Source organism: Rhinoraja longicauda, chromosome 3 (assembly GCF_053455715.1).
Source record: "Rhinoraja longicauda isolate Sanriku21f chromosome 3, sRhiLon1.1, whole genome shotgun sequence".
In the NCBI taxonomy this organism is placed as follows: domain Eukaryota; kingdom Metazoa; phylum Chordata; class Chondrichthyes; order Rajiformes; family Arhynchobatidae; genus Rhinoraja; species Rhinoraja longicauda.
In genome coordinates this window covers 17562466-17576981 of record NC_135955.1, presented here as the reverse complement: position 1 = coordinate 17576981, position 14516 = coordinate 17562466, and the positions used below count along the sequence as shown (strand labels likewise).

Sequence of the window (14516 nt, the reverse complement as noted above, 5' to 3'; positions counted from 1 at the left end):
GACCTAGCAACATCCTCGTAAATCTTCTCTGTACCCTTTCCAGCTTGACAACATCTTTCCTATAACACGGTGCCAAGAACTGAACACAATACTCCAAATGTGCCCTCACCAACGTCTTATACAACTGCAACATTACCTCCCAACTTCTATACTCAATACTCTAGCTGATGGCCAATGTGCCAAAAGCCTTTTTGACCACCCGATCTACCGGCGACTCCACCTTCAGAGAGCTATGCACCTGCACTCCTAGATCCTTCTGCTCTACAGCACTACCCAGAGCCCCACCATTCACTGTGTAGGCCCTGCCCATGTTAGACTCCCCAAAATGCAACACCTCACATTTTTCTGCATTCAATTCCATCAACCATTCCTCAGCCCACTTGGCCAATTGATCAAGATTCTGCTGCAATTTTTCATAACCATCTTCACTATCTGTAAAACCACCCACTTTTGTATCATCTGCAAACTTGCTAATCTTGCCGTTTATGTTCTCATCCAAATCATTGATATAGATGACATACAGTAACAGGCCCAGCACCGAACCCTGAGGCACACCACTAGTCACAGCCTCCAATCCGAGAAGCAACCTTCCACCATCAGCTTCTGTTTCCTTCCATGAAGCTAATTTTCTATCCATTCAGCTATCTCTCCTTGGATCCCATGCAATCAAACTTTCCAGAGCAGTCTACCATGCCGAACCTTGTCGAACGGTTTACTGGTCCACATATACAACATCTACAGCTCTGTCCTCATCGACCATTTTGGTCACGTCTTCAAAAAAACTCAATCAGATTTGTGAGATACGGCCTCCCATACAAAACTATGCTGACTATCCTTAATCGGCCCTTGTCCATCTAAATGCCTGTATATCCTATCCCTCAGAATACCCTTGAGTAACTTTTCCATCTACAGATTTTAAATTCACTGGCCAATAGTTCCCAGCATTTTCCTTGCAGCTCTTGAAAAAAGGCACAACATTTGCCACTCTCCAGTCTTCCAGCACCTCTTCTGTATTTAAGGATGATTCGTAAATTTCAACCAGGGCTCCCACAATTTCCTCTCTGGTTTCCCACAATGTCCTCAGATATATATGATCAGGCTCCCTATAGCTCGGGCCCTCATGTCCTGGCAACCCATTATTCCCTTTATCCTGTACCTGTACACTGTGGACAGCTCGATTATAATCATGTAGTCTTTCTGGATAGCATGCAAAAAAAGGCTTTCCACTGTACTTCATCACACATATTTAGCTTAGTTCAATTTATTGTCATGTGTACCAAGATACAATGAAAAGCTTTTGTTGCATGCTAACCAGTCAGCGGAAAGACAATACGTGATTATAATTAACCCACCCACAATGTATAGATAAATGATAAAGGGAATAACGTTTTGTGCAAGATAATGCCTAGTAGTCAGATTAAAGATAATTTGAGTATCTCTCATGATGTAGATAGCAGTTCAGGACCGCTCTCTAGTTATTGATAGGATGGTTCAGTTATCTGACAACAGCTGGGAAGAAACTGCTGCCCCCCCCCCCCCCCCGCCCCCGCCCCGCCCCGCCGAATCTGGAGGTATGCGAAGTCACACTTCTGTGCCTCTTGCCTGATGGGAGAGGGGAGAAGAGGGAGTGACAAGGGTGAGACTGGTCCTTGATTATGCTGCCGGTCTTGCCGAGGCAGCGTGAAGTGTAGATGGAGTCAATTGAAGGGAGGTTGGCTTGTGTGATGGTCTGGGCTGCGTACACAATTCTCTGCAATGAAGTAAACTAACTAAACATCCTCGTAAATCTTCGCTGCACTCTTTCCAGCTCAGCAACATCCTTCCTCAGCAGGGTGACCAAATCTAAACACAATACTACAAATTCTAGTTCGAGATTTCCCTTACCCTGGGAAAAAGACCCTGTGCATTCAGCCTATCTACGCGCTTCATGGTTTTATACACCTCGATAAGATCACCCCGTCAGCCAGATGATCCTATTCAGATATATTAATAACTAACCCACGGGCAATGCCGGTGATCTGTTGCTCAGTCCTGCTGCTAGGTGCGGCCTATCAGCAAATGCATCGCTCCAGCAATCTGCTTTTTGGAGAATGGGTGCTAATGAAAGAAGCTGACAACAGACTGGGAGGTGAGGTGAGTGTCAAAGGGCCGCGGTCTTGCCTCCCTCCCCCCACATTAACTCGCCGTTATCCCCATCACGGCCCCACTCACCGCCCGCCGCTGCCGTCGCTACACCCGCCTCCTCAACCAAACCTGCTGCCGGAAACCACCTCCCATTGGCGCAGGCGTCCGCACCCGGCGCTCCGATTGGGCACCGCTCCCATCAATCACCAGCCCCGCCCTGCCCAGTGTCAGCATGTTTGGTGGTTCCAGCCCGGGCGATTGTTCTTGTCCCTGGCAACTGCCGTTGGCAACGGCTGCAAAGCCCTGGGTTCGGAGGTTAGAAGGTCCCGCAAAGGCTGCAACTGCTCCTTTGCATTCCGACAGTTCATTCGTAATCATTCAATTTGTTTCGTTTCTTGGTGTCTATTTTGATTCGGTGTGCTTATTACCATATTTGACGGCTGTGAATCTATGGGTAACACAAATCTGTTGGTTTAAGTCCCAGAATTAAATTAAAATCAAGAATAAACAAAATTCAGTATCCAGCTGCTACCTTTAGGTGTAGTAAGGAACTGCAGATGTTGGTTTAAACCGAAGATAGACAAAAAATGTTGGAGTAACTCAGCGGGTCAGACGGGATCTCTGGAGAAAAGGAATAGGTGACATTTCGGGTCGAGGCCAACCTTTCGAGGTGAGATGTTAAACTGTGGCCACTTTTTCATGGCAAAATGAGAACAGGACTTTTCTTCATTATGCTGACCGTTATTTACCTCTCAATGCCACTAGAAACTAAGGGTTATTTTTAATTATGCTTTTTTTGTCGGCTGGCAATTTGTAGGTTGGAAAGCTGGACTGACAGGAGAATTTTTTATTCCTTGTTTCTGACTATACAACTCTCAAGAAGTTCAATTCGCATTTTACATGAATCTGAAGATGAGCCCTGACCCGAAACATCTTCTGTCCATTTCCAACAATGAAATTCTTACTGCTGCTTAACAGGCCTGTGGCAATTAAAAGACTTTTGGATTGGCAATATAGACGTGAAAGGAATGGAGCAATATGGATTATGTGCAGGCAGATAAGATTTGGTCTTGACATTGTAGGCCGAAGGGCCTGTTCCTGTGCTGTACAGTTCTATGTTCCAAATGCAATAACAAACAGGTAATATACAGTAAACTCTTGTTATAACAGACCACAGGGAAGCCGCGGGGAAATGGTGTCCGTTACTGCCAATTGTCCGCTATCCCCAAGTAAGGGTTTTTTCCCCATTGATATCGCTGTAGTGGGTCAGAATACTGGAGCCCTGTCAATGGGAGCCCAGTGGGACCTCCCTCACCACATGGTGTGCTGCACGCAAGAAGGCTGCCTGGCACCTCCTTATCCAGAACAGCTGGGGAACGGCACTACCTGCTATCCCTGTTGCCGATTACCGCATTCAGAGATTGAGAGCAAAATGGGAGGTCTGGGTTGTTGGGGCGGCAGTGTGGTGGGGTGAGAAAACCCTGTGCCGCTGTAAGTGAGATTCCCAGGATCAAATGCCCGCCAAGGTCAAAGGGCATTGACCTGAAACATTAACTTAGTTTCTCCTTCCAACGAAGACATAAACCTGCCGAGTGTATAAAGTTCTTAACAGCTAAAAGTTTTTTTTAATTACAGCAAGCTAAAAATACCGAAGGCATTGTTTAATGGAGTTAAGTGTCCATCTAAGCTTGTTAATTTCAATGCGTTGCCAATTTCAATGCCTTGTCAATTTCAATGCCTTGTCAATTTCAATGCCTTGTCAATTTCAGTGAGTTGTCAATTTCAATGATTTGTCAATTTCAATAGCCTTCGCAATGTAACTAGCAGCCTGTATTCTTACAGAGACAATTTGCTATAACCAAACTGTTAAAAAGAGGTATGTATTAATGTCTTACTACAGAATAATCAAAATACAATAAATTAATAATCTGAATAGCAGGTAACCATAATTGTGCAAAAAATAAAATCTGTAATGCAACCAAAGACACAGTCCAAAGAAAATTATAGTTGCTGGTTGCTGCACCTTCTTCCCAAAATTGAAGTGGAATGAGAATGTGGCCAGGCTGCTGCGGGTTATTGGCTGTTATTTTGAGGCAGCTCATCTTATAGATGCCTTTGATGGAGTGGGGAGGGGGGGAGTGGGGGCCATATCTGTGATGGACTGGACAGTGTAGTGGGGGCAAGACCTGTGATGGACTAGACTCTCTGTAGTCTCGTTCCTGGACGTTTGAGTGCTGAACCAAGTCATGATGCAACCAGTCAATATGCTCTGTCGAGGTTTGATAGGGTATTCATCAACATACATCATTAAATACAATGACAAGTATAAAACAGCAGAATGGTGCAACAATCACAGTGCAATCTGAAGGTGCAAAAAGTACAAAATGCAATAACGGAATGAGTCCGAGTTAAAAGTAACTCTTTGTGACAGAAAGAAAGGAGATAAGTGACTACTAGGTAGGGCAATTAGTACAAGCAAGTGCATGAATTCCCTGTGGTAATTCATCTCTCCAACAGGGGAGGGGTAGACAATAGACAATAGGTGCAGGAGTAGGCCATTCAGCCCTTCGAGCCAGCACCGCCATTCAATGCGATCATGGCTGATCACTCTCAATCAGTACCCCGTTCCTGCCTTCTCCCCATACCCCCTCACTCCGCTATCCTTAAGAGCTCTATCCAGCTCTCTCTTGAAAGCATCCAACGAACTGGCCTCCACTGCCTTCTGAGGCAGAGAATTCCACACCTTCACCACCCTCTGACTGAAAAAGTTCTTCCTCATCTCCGTTCTAAATGGCCTACCCCTTATTCTTAAACTGTGGCCCCTTGTTCTGGACTCCCCCAACATTGGGAACATGTTATCTGCCTCTAATGTGTCCAATCCCCTAATTATCTTATATGTTTCAATAAGATCCCCCCTCATCCTTCTAAATTCCAGTGTATACAAGCCCAATCGCTCCAGCCTTTCAACATACGACAGCCCCGCCATTCCGGGAATTAACCTAGTGAACCTACGCTGCACGCCCTCCATAGCAAGAATATCCGTCCTCAAATTTGGAGACCAAAACTGCACACAGTACTCCAGGTGCGGTCTCACCAGGGCCCGGTACAACTGTAGAAGGACCTCTTTGCTCCTACTGTTTAGGATACTGTTAACAGGATGGCTTCTCTGAGGAAAGGAGCAGCCACAGCCTAGTTTATGGTACTAAGATTGACTCTGTTGCACAGCAGGGCAGATGAAAGTTTAGGCGAGCAGTGGAGGCAGGAGATGTGTTAGTGAGGGGAGCAGATAGATCCTGTAGCTAAAACTCATGGTGGTGTGTCCAGATGATATGTTGCCTCTCGACTGACAGGTTTAAGATGTCTCTGATTGGATCATTCTGAAGGAAGAGGGAAAACATCCATAGGAAATAGTACAGTTTGGTTCTAATGACATAAGTAAAGAGGGTAAAAAAGAACTGAAGAAGGTCCCGTCCCAAAACGACATCTGTCCATTCACTCAACAGATGCTGCCCGATCTGTTGAGTTCCTCCAGCATTTTGTGTTTTGCTTGTAGCCGCATTTTATCATAAAGATTGTGCTCAATTGTGCTTAACATAGCCAACAAATGAAGTAACCTCCATGAATTCTTTGTGGTGTAAGAAAATAACTGCAGATGCTAGTACAAATCGAAGGTATTTATTTCACAAAATGCTGGAGTAACTCAGCAGGTCAGGCAGCATCTCAGGAGAGAAGGAATGGGTGACGTTTCGGGTCGAGACCCTTCTTCAGACTGATGTCAGGGGGGCGGGACAAAGGAAGGATATAGGTGGAGACAGGAAGATAGAGGGAGAACTGGGAAGGGGAGGGGAAGAGTTAAGCCAAGTTCACAGGAAAATACCTTCAAGATGCCGGTGGCAGATGGAGGAGAGTATGGCTGCTGCGAGCTTGCTGTGGGCTAGTCTCGCGGAGACACTCTGGGGGTTTCACGGTCGGCTGCGGGAGGCGCTCCGGGGCAGGGAGGTTGAGTGGTGGCTGCGGGAGGTGAGGGGGCAGCACGTTCACAGATCGCGGTGTCGGTGGAGTGGGCTGCAAGAGGCCCTGTAGCAGCCAGGGGATTGATTGGATTAGGCACCACTGAAGGCCCTACAGATGTCAGACAAGCACACGGATCGGACATAGCTTGCAGCAGCCAGAATTCAAACTTGTAGGATACAAGATGGCACCGAAAACATGGTAATGCCTGTGTACTACAACAGTGTAATCTACTATTTGTGTGATCCAATCACACATACCTCATGCAGTCTCGGCAAGGCCACCAGCACAATCAAGGACGAGTTGCACCCTGGCCACTCCCTCTTCTCCCCTCTCCCATTGGGCAAAAGATACAGAAGTGTGAAAACGCACAGCTACAGATTCAGGGACAGTTTTTCTCAGCTGTTATCAGTCTGAACTGTACTCTTATCAGCTAGAGAGCAGTCCTGAGCTACTCCCTACTTCATTGGAGACCCTTGGACTATCTTTGATCGGACGTAACTAGCTTTATTTTGCACTAAATATTATATATGTTTTCACATTATTCCCTTTATCATGTATCTGTACATTGTGAATAGCTCGATTGTAATCATGTATTGCTTTTCCGCTGACTGGTTCACACGCAACACAAGATTTTCATTGTACCTTGGTACACATAACAATAAGCTAAACTAAACTATATTTACACCCTTGAACTTAATTGTGCTATCTGTAGTAAGATTTTGCAGAATTGTAGATAAAGAATTTTACTATACCTAGGTACATGTGTCAATAAAATATCATTAAACCATTGAAAAAGAGGAATGAAGTCTGACAAAGTGAGCTGAGGGATTTAAGCAGAATGTTAAAAAGTAGGACCCCAAGGGTTGTAATATCAAAATGGCTCTCTGTGCTCTTGAGCTTGTAAATATAGAAAGAGAATAGGACAGTTCAATATGTGGCGAAAGAGCTGAAGCAAGAGGCTTTAGTTATTTGGATTATTAGGATCACTTCTGGGGCTGTTGGGACCTTGCAGGGAGGTTTGCTCAGGTATAATGACCAGGGATCAGGGTCCCCATTGATACTTCAGTCACTTGCCCTACCTTGTTTCCTAAGAGGAAGTCCAGTGTTGCACCCTCTCTAATAAGGCCCTCCATATATTGATTAACAAAGCTTTCTTTGACCCATTTAACAAATTCCATCCCATTCAGACCATTTACACTAAGGGTGACGCAGTCAATATTAGTTAATATCTCCCACTATTACAACCCTACTATTCTTACAGCTATTGGTACATCTGTCTGCACATCATCTTCTCTTTGCCCACTGACTACTGGAGAACCTGAGGTACTGGAACCTGAAGTAACACAGTGCCATCAAGATGATCATTCCCTTCTTATTTCTAGCTTCTACTCATATAGCCTTATTGGACGATCATTTGTATTGATATTGACCATGACTGTTGCCTGTTCTTCTTCATGAATGTTCTGCCGCTACTCAATGATATCCTTAACCCTGTAACGGGAAACATAATATCCAGGAAGTAAGTCTGCAAACACAGAAACACCTCTCTTCTCGCTTAACTATTAATTCTTTTCCCCTCTCACCTTAAACCTATGTCCTCTGGTTCCCGATTCCCCAATCTGGGCAAGAGACTATGAGAAATTAAATATATATTAGTTTCCGCTCACCTCATGGGGGTAAATCACACGTGACTCCAATCTACCCCAATTAAATTGAACATATGGGGCACTGAGGCTAGTTGAGAAAAAAGTAAATTGGACATACTTATATCATGGATTTTACAATCTCATCTTGTCCTATGGCTCTTTTGAGCTAAAGATCTACTTCTTAAGTGTGGCTATTGTGATAATATTTGGGATGGATTTTTCATATGTGTGAATTCACCTTGTTAACCTGCTTCACTGAATTCTCTCTTGACCTGAGTGACAACATTCTCAGACCTTTTTCCCAGGATGCAAAAATCAAGGTGAGATGGTCATAGTTTAAAGGAAATGTGCGAGGTAAGTAGTTTTTTTTACACAGAGGGTGGTGAGTGCCTGGAATGCGATGCCAGGGGTGGTGGTGAAAGCAGATAAGATAGTGGCATTTAAGAGACTTTTTTTTTTAATGTTTATTTTTTTTAAATTTTAATTTAATTGATTACAGTGCATATAACAACAACAGTAAACCCCATCCCTCCCCTTCCCTACATAATCATGAAAACAAACAAAAAAAACACAAAAAAAAAAATTTTTTTTTAAAACATAACTACAATGTGACAAAAAAGACAAAAGCACAAAAACATGAGGCAAGGTAATTTTCACAAGTCAAATATTTCAGCGGCTGACTAGCAGTCTGTCCGTCTTTTTTTTCCCCTTTTTTTGTTGTGTGTCGGTGTTGGGATGGTTTTTATATTTTTTTTTTGGTTGTGTATGTGTGGGAGGGGGTGGTGGTGTGTGTGGGTGGGTGGGGGGGGGGGGGGGAACTTTTCTCTTCCTCACGGCGCGGGGTGCGGCTCGGCTGCGGGGCCTAACATCGCCCGCTGCGGCTCGGCCGCTGGACTTTACATCCCGGTGCGGCTTGGCCGCTGGACTTAACAGTGCCCGGTGCGACTTGGCCGCTGGACTTAACAGTGCCCGGTGCAGCTCGGCTGCGGGGCTTAACATCGCCCGGTGCAGCTCGGCTGCGGGGCTTAACATCGCCCGGTGCAGCTCGGCTGCGGGACTTTTCACCGCTGGTGCGGCTCGGCTGCGGGACTTAACATCGCCCGGTGCAGCTCGGCCGCGGGGCTTAACATCGCCCGGTGCAGCTCGGCTGCGGGGCTTTTCATCGCTGGTGCGGCTCGGCTGCGGACTTGACATCGCCCGGTGCGGCTCGACCACGGGACTTAGCTGCGCAAGGCTTGGTCGCGGGCCTTTCATCGCCCGGTTCGGCCGCGGGACGTTTCAGCGCCCAGTGCGGGGACTGTGCGGGTCGGTCGGGGACGAGCTGTCTGTCCGTGGGCGTGGGGAAGAGAGTGGAAGTTTTGTTGCCTCCATCACAGTGAGGGGGTGTTTGGAGTCACTGTGATGGACGTTTGTGTTGGGGTTATGTGTCTTGTGTTCTTTTTTTTTTTTTTTCTATGACTGCTATGTAGTTTCGTTCGGTACTTCGGTACCAAACGACAAATAAAGCTCTGTTATACCTGTTATACCTGTTAAAAGCATGTGGCATTGAGGGGATAGTTTTACTTGTCCTTAATATGCTGCAGCACTGGGTTCCATATGTTGAAGAACTTTTGAGGGTTGCCAGACAATTCATATCTCAACCTCTCTACGTGTAATATGCCCATTAATTCTCTTAACCAAGTCTCAAACTGAGGAGCAGAGTCTGATTTCCATAGTTTCAAAATACATCTGTTGGCAATTACCATACCATAAACCAAGATTGTGCGAGCATTATGGTCTAGCTTCTCAAGTGTTGTGGAATACCCGAATAGAGCAGTTTCAGGGTCCGGAGTTAAAGTGACGTTTAAAACAGTAGAGTACCATTGAAATAAAAGACACCAAAAGTTGTGAAGTTTTGGACAAGTCCAAAAGTGGTGAGCGAGTGTACCCTCAGCGGTCTTGCATCTATTACACAAAGGTGAGCGATCAGGAAAGATTTTATGCAGCTTAACCTTAGAGTAGTGTAATCTGTGTATAACCTTGAATTGAATCAGTTGTAGCCTAGAATTAATAGAACAGGGTTTTATACTTTTCAGTACTACCTTCCAGACATCGTCATCAATTTCAATGTTAAGGTCTTCTTCCCAGGTTTGTTTCATTTTTAAAGTAGATTTATCTAGTTTGTTTGAAAAGATACCCACAAAAGATGAAATTAGGTTCTTTGCTTCCGGGGGACCCAGCAAAATTTTGGACAACGAGTCGTCTTCGGGCAGGGACTCAAAAAGCGGATTGTTTTGTCGAACATAATTTCTCAGCTGTAAGTACCTGAAGAATTGAGTTTTGGGCAATGAGAACTTGGATTGTAGCTGATTAAATGATGCAAAGTGTCTATTTATGTAAAGATCTTTTATTGTAACTATCCCTTTACAGCTCCATTCTCTGAATGCTGTGTCTGTAAATGATGGGGGGAAAGCGTGGTTATGCCAGATTGGGGCGTGCATTGACGTATTCGGAAGCTCACAAGCTTTCCTAATTTGGTGCCATATTCTCTGAGCATTGGACAGAGTGAAGTGGTCCTCCCTAAGAGAGGTGAGAGATCTGGGTAATGAAAAAAGGAGAGCAGGGAGAGAAGTTTTTGGGTTTAAGCTTTTTTCAATCGCCAGCCAAGGGGGCAGGTCATATCCAACTCCCCGTTCATATGCATACTGCCAGTATACCATGACTCTAACATTGGCCGCCCAATAGTAATATAAAAAGCACGGTAACCCCAGTCCCCCATGTTCCCTCGTTTTTTGAAGATAAGCTTTTGAGATCCTGTGTGCTTTATATCCCCAAATAAATGGCATAATGATAGAATCGATTAACTTAAAGTAGGATTTGGGGATAAAAATAGGGACATTCTGAAATAAATACAGAAATCTCAGCAGGGAGACCATCTTTACTGCATTCACGCGGCCAATCAAGGAAATAGGCAACGTTCTCCATTTCTCTATGTTCTCCTTTAGCTTGTTCAACCTTTCGGTAAAGTTAATTTAAAAAAGGGTCTTGGGGTTTTTAGATATTTTAATGCCCAGATATTTTATACTGTCCGGATTTGTTTTAAACTGCATGTTGGCTAAGAATACAGGGTTTAATTCTGCTGTTATCGATATAAGTTCACTCTTCTGCCAGTTTATAGTGTAACCTGAGACCTCGCCAAAGGAATTAATAAGCTGGAATAGGTAAGGGACAGAATGTTCAGGGTCAGATACAAAGATGGCAATATCATCCGCATAAAGCAAAATCTTATGTTCCACCCCACCCAGTATTATCGGTTTTATAAGCGCATGCCCTCTTATGCCGATTGCCAGCGGCTCAATAATAATAATAATAATAATGTATTTTATTTATATAGCGCTTTTCATATACTCAAAGACGCTTTACAGAGATTTAGAGAACATAGGGAAATGAATAAATAGATAAATAAGTAAATAAATAAACGAACAGAGAAAGGAGACAGAAGGTGAGGTGACCTTCAGTGGTTGAAGGCAGTACCGAACAGGTGAGACTTCAGCGATGTTTTGAATGTGGTGAGTGTGGAGGAGTCTCTAACGGTTTGGGGTAGTGAGTTCCATAGGGTGGGAGCAGCGATGGAGAAAGCCCTGTCCCCCCAGGGTCTGAGTTTGGTCCGGATGTGGGGGGATAGGAGATTGGCAGCAGCAGAGCGGAAGGTGCAGGTGGGAGTGTGCCTGTGGAGGAGGTCGGTGAGGTAGGATGGGGCCAGGTTATGGAGGGCTTTGTAGGTTATGAGGAGGATTTTGTACTGGATTCTCTGGGGGATGGGGAGCCAGTGGAGTTTATAAAGGACGGGGTGTGGGTGAGTAGACGGGCAGCGGAGTTTTGAATGTATTGAAGTTTACTGATGATTTTTGAGGGTGCGCCATAGAGGAGGCTGTTGCAGTAGTCCAGACGGGAGGTGATGAAGGCGTGGATGAGGGTTTCTGCAGCTGTGGAGGAGAGGGATGGACGGAGACGGGCAATGTTTTTGAGGTGGAAGAAGGCTGTCTTTGTGATGTGTTTGATGTGTTTGTCGAAGGAGAGGGTTTGATCAAAGATGATTCCAAGATTCCGGATGTGAGGTGAGGTGGATACTGGGAGACCATCAATGTTGAGGATGAAGTTTTGGGTGGATTTGGTGACTAACGCAAAGAGGAGCGGCGAGAGGGGGCAGCCCTGTCGCGTACCCCTCTGAAGGGCAAAAGGGGGTGACCTATCCTGGTTTGTGAGTATGGAAGCGGTGGGATGAGCATATATAAGACGTACTCAGGAAATAAAAGAGGCACCAAGACCAAACTCTTCCAGCACTCTGAGTAAATATCCTCACTCAACCTGATCGAAAGCTTTTTCTGCGTCTAAACACAGAATGGCTTGTTTGGAAGAACTGTCGAATTTGTGATACATAATATTCATTACTCTTCTAACATTAAAGAAAGAGAACCTATTGGGGATGAACCCGGTCTGATCCGTATGGATAATGGATTCTATACACTTATTTAGTCTAGTCGCCATTATTTTAGTAAAAATTTTGAAATCCAAATTAAGCATAGAAATTGGTCGGTATGAGGAGGGATTGGTTTCATCCCTGTCTTGTTTCAATAAGAGAGAAATATTGGCATTGTACAATGACGGTGGGAGCTTTTTCAACTCGATTGAGTGGGAGAGCATCCTGTGCAGGATCGGAGTTACCTGGTCAGCAAACTTCTTATAAAATTCAACTCCAAAACCGTCCTAATTGCATCCATGATTTCTACAGAGGAGGGTTCTGAGTTTAAGGCCTCACAAGAGGCACTATCTAATTTTGGTATGTCCAACTTTTTTAACCATGCATTGATATCACCGTTAGCTTTGGATTTATACAGCTCTTGATAATACTCCTTAAAGCGTTCATTTATTAATTTTGGATCGGTTAAAACAACACCCTTGCCTGATTTTATTATATGTATGGCCCTACTTGCTTGTTGCCCTCTAAGCTGACGGGCTAACAATGTATGCGGTTTGTCCCCTAATTCAAAATATCGCTGTTTCAGTCGCAGTAGCTGGTCACTGACTTGATTTGTTAGAATCGTGTTATACTCGTATTTAAGACTGAGCATATTTTGCAGAGTTTGGGGGTTGTTTGTGCTCCTATACAACGACTCCATTGGAAAAAGCTCCGAATCAATTTCTTGTAGACGTCTCTCTCTGGATTTCTTTAAAGACGCTTCATACGAAATAATATGAACCCTCATAACTGCCTTGAAAGCTTCCCACAAGGTGGAGTCCGAGACATCAGAAGTGTCATTGGTCTCCAAATATTCTGTAATTTTTTCAGACATGTATTTACAGAAAGTTCCATCATTAAGCAAGGAAAGGCGTAGTCGCCATTTAGCACATCGTTTAGACAGCTTAAAGTCAAAGATAATTGAGGTTGGAGCGTGATCTGAGATCAAAATGTTATGATATTTGGTATTTATTACATTAGGTATGAGTTTCGAGTCTAATAAAAAATAATCGATACGAGAGTATGAATTGTGCATTTTAGAAAAAAAAGAGTATTCTCTGTCTGGGATGCTGTATCCTCCAAATGTCAACTAAATTGGTGGAGGAGACTTTTGGATGGGTATATGGATTATAGTCTTGGCATTATGTTTAGCACAGACATGGTGGGTTTGTTCTTGGACTGTATTATTCCCACCATTAAAACAAGAATTAAAGGAAGATTGGTGATACTAAAAAAAATGCTCCCCCAACCTAGTGAGACCGCACCTGGAGTACTGTGTGCAGCTTTGGTCTCCAAATTTGAGGAAGGATATTCTTGCTATTGAGGGCGTGCAGCGTAGGTTTACTAGGTTAATTCCCGGAATGGAGGGACTGTCATATGTTGAAAGACTGGAGCGACTAGGCTTGTATACACTGGAATTTAGAAGGATGAGAGGGGATCTTATCTAAACGTATAAGATTATTAAGGGGTTGGACACGTTCGAGGCAGGAAACATGTTCCCAATGTTGGGGGAGTCCAGAACAAGGGGCCACAGTTTAAGAATAAGGGGTAGGCCATTTAGAACTGAGATGAGGAAAAACCTTTTTCAGTCAGGGAGTTGTGAATCTGTGGAATTCTCTGCCTCGTAAGGCAGTGGAGGCCAATTCTCTGAATACATTCAAGAGAGAGCTAGATAGAGCTCAAGGATAGCAGAGTCAGGGGGTATGGGGAGAAGGCAGGAATGGGGTACTGATTCAGAATGATCAGCCATGATCACATTGAATGGCGGTGCTGGCTCGAAGGGCCGAATGGCCTCCTCCTGCACCTGCTTTGAACTATGAACTATAAATCAATGTCACCAGCAGAGGGCAGAATAGTTTCATGCAGGCGTGATAGAAAAATAATTTGAATGCCCTTGGGAATCTGATCATTTAAATGTACTACTTATTCCATAATAAAAGTATTTATATTTTTTTTAAATCTGAGTGCTTCTCAGTTTTCATTAATTGCAGCTGTAGAAATGGAAGTACCACTGCTTTGTAAACTAAAAGTCTGTTATCTATACTGTTGTCATGGGCAATGAACACCTGGCGAGTCTGCCCTCTGGCACAATGGATATAGTTGAATGTTGATATCTGCCTCATCCCGCTGGAAGAGCTGGCTGCCAAGGTTGGCCAAGTGTCCTACATTTACAATGTTGTTCTTTAGACTTCAGAGATACGGTGTACGGGAACAGACCCTTTGGACCACCGTGT

General features: G+C 44.3%; 1 protein-coding gene across 1 annotated transcript in view; it reads right to left on the bottom strand.

Moving 5' to 3' along the window:
• The window catches only part of nek1 (NIMA-related kinase 1), a 149787-nt gene extending 147531 nt beyond the window's left edge, over positions 1–2256 (bottom strand). The window contains exon 1 of the mRNA XM_078394857.1: positions 2212–2256. The gene's annotated coding sequence lies outside the window, so the exon portion shown is untranslated. The remainder of the gene's footprint in view (positions 1–2211) is intronic.
• Between the last annotated feature and the right edge of the window lie 12260 nt (positions 2257–14516).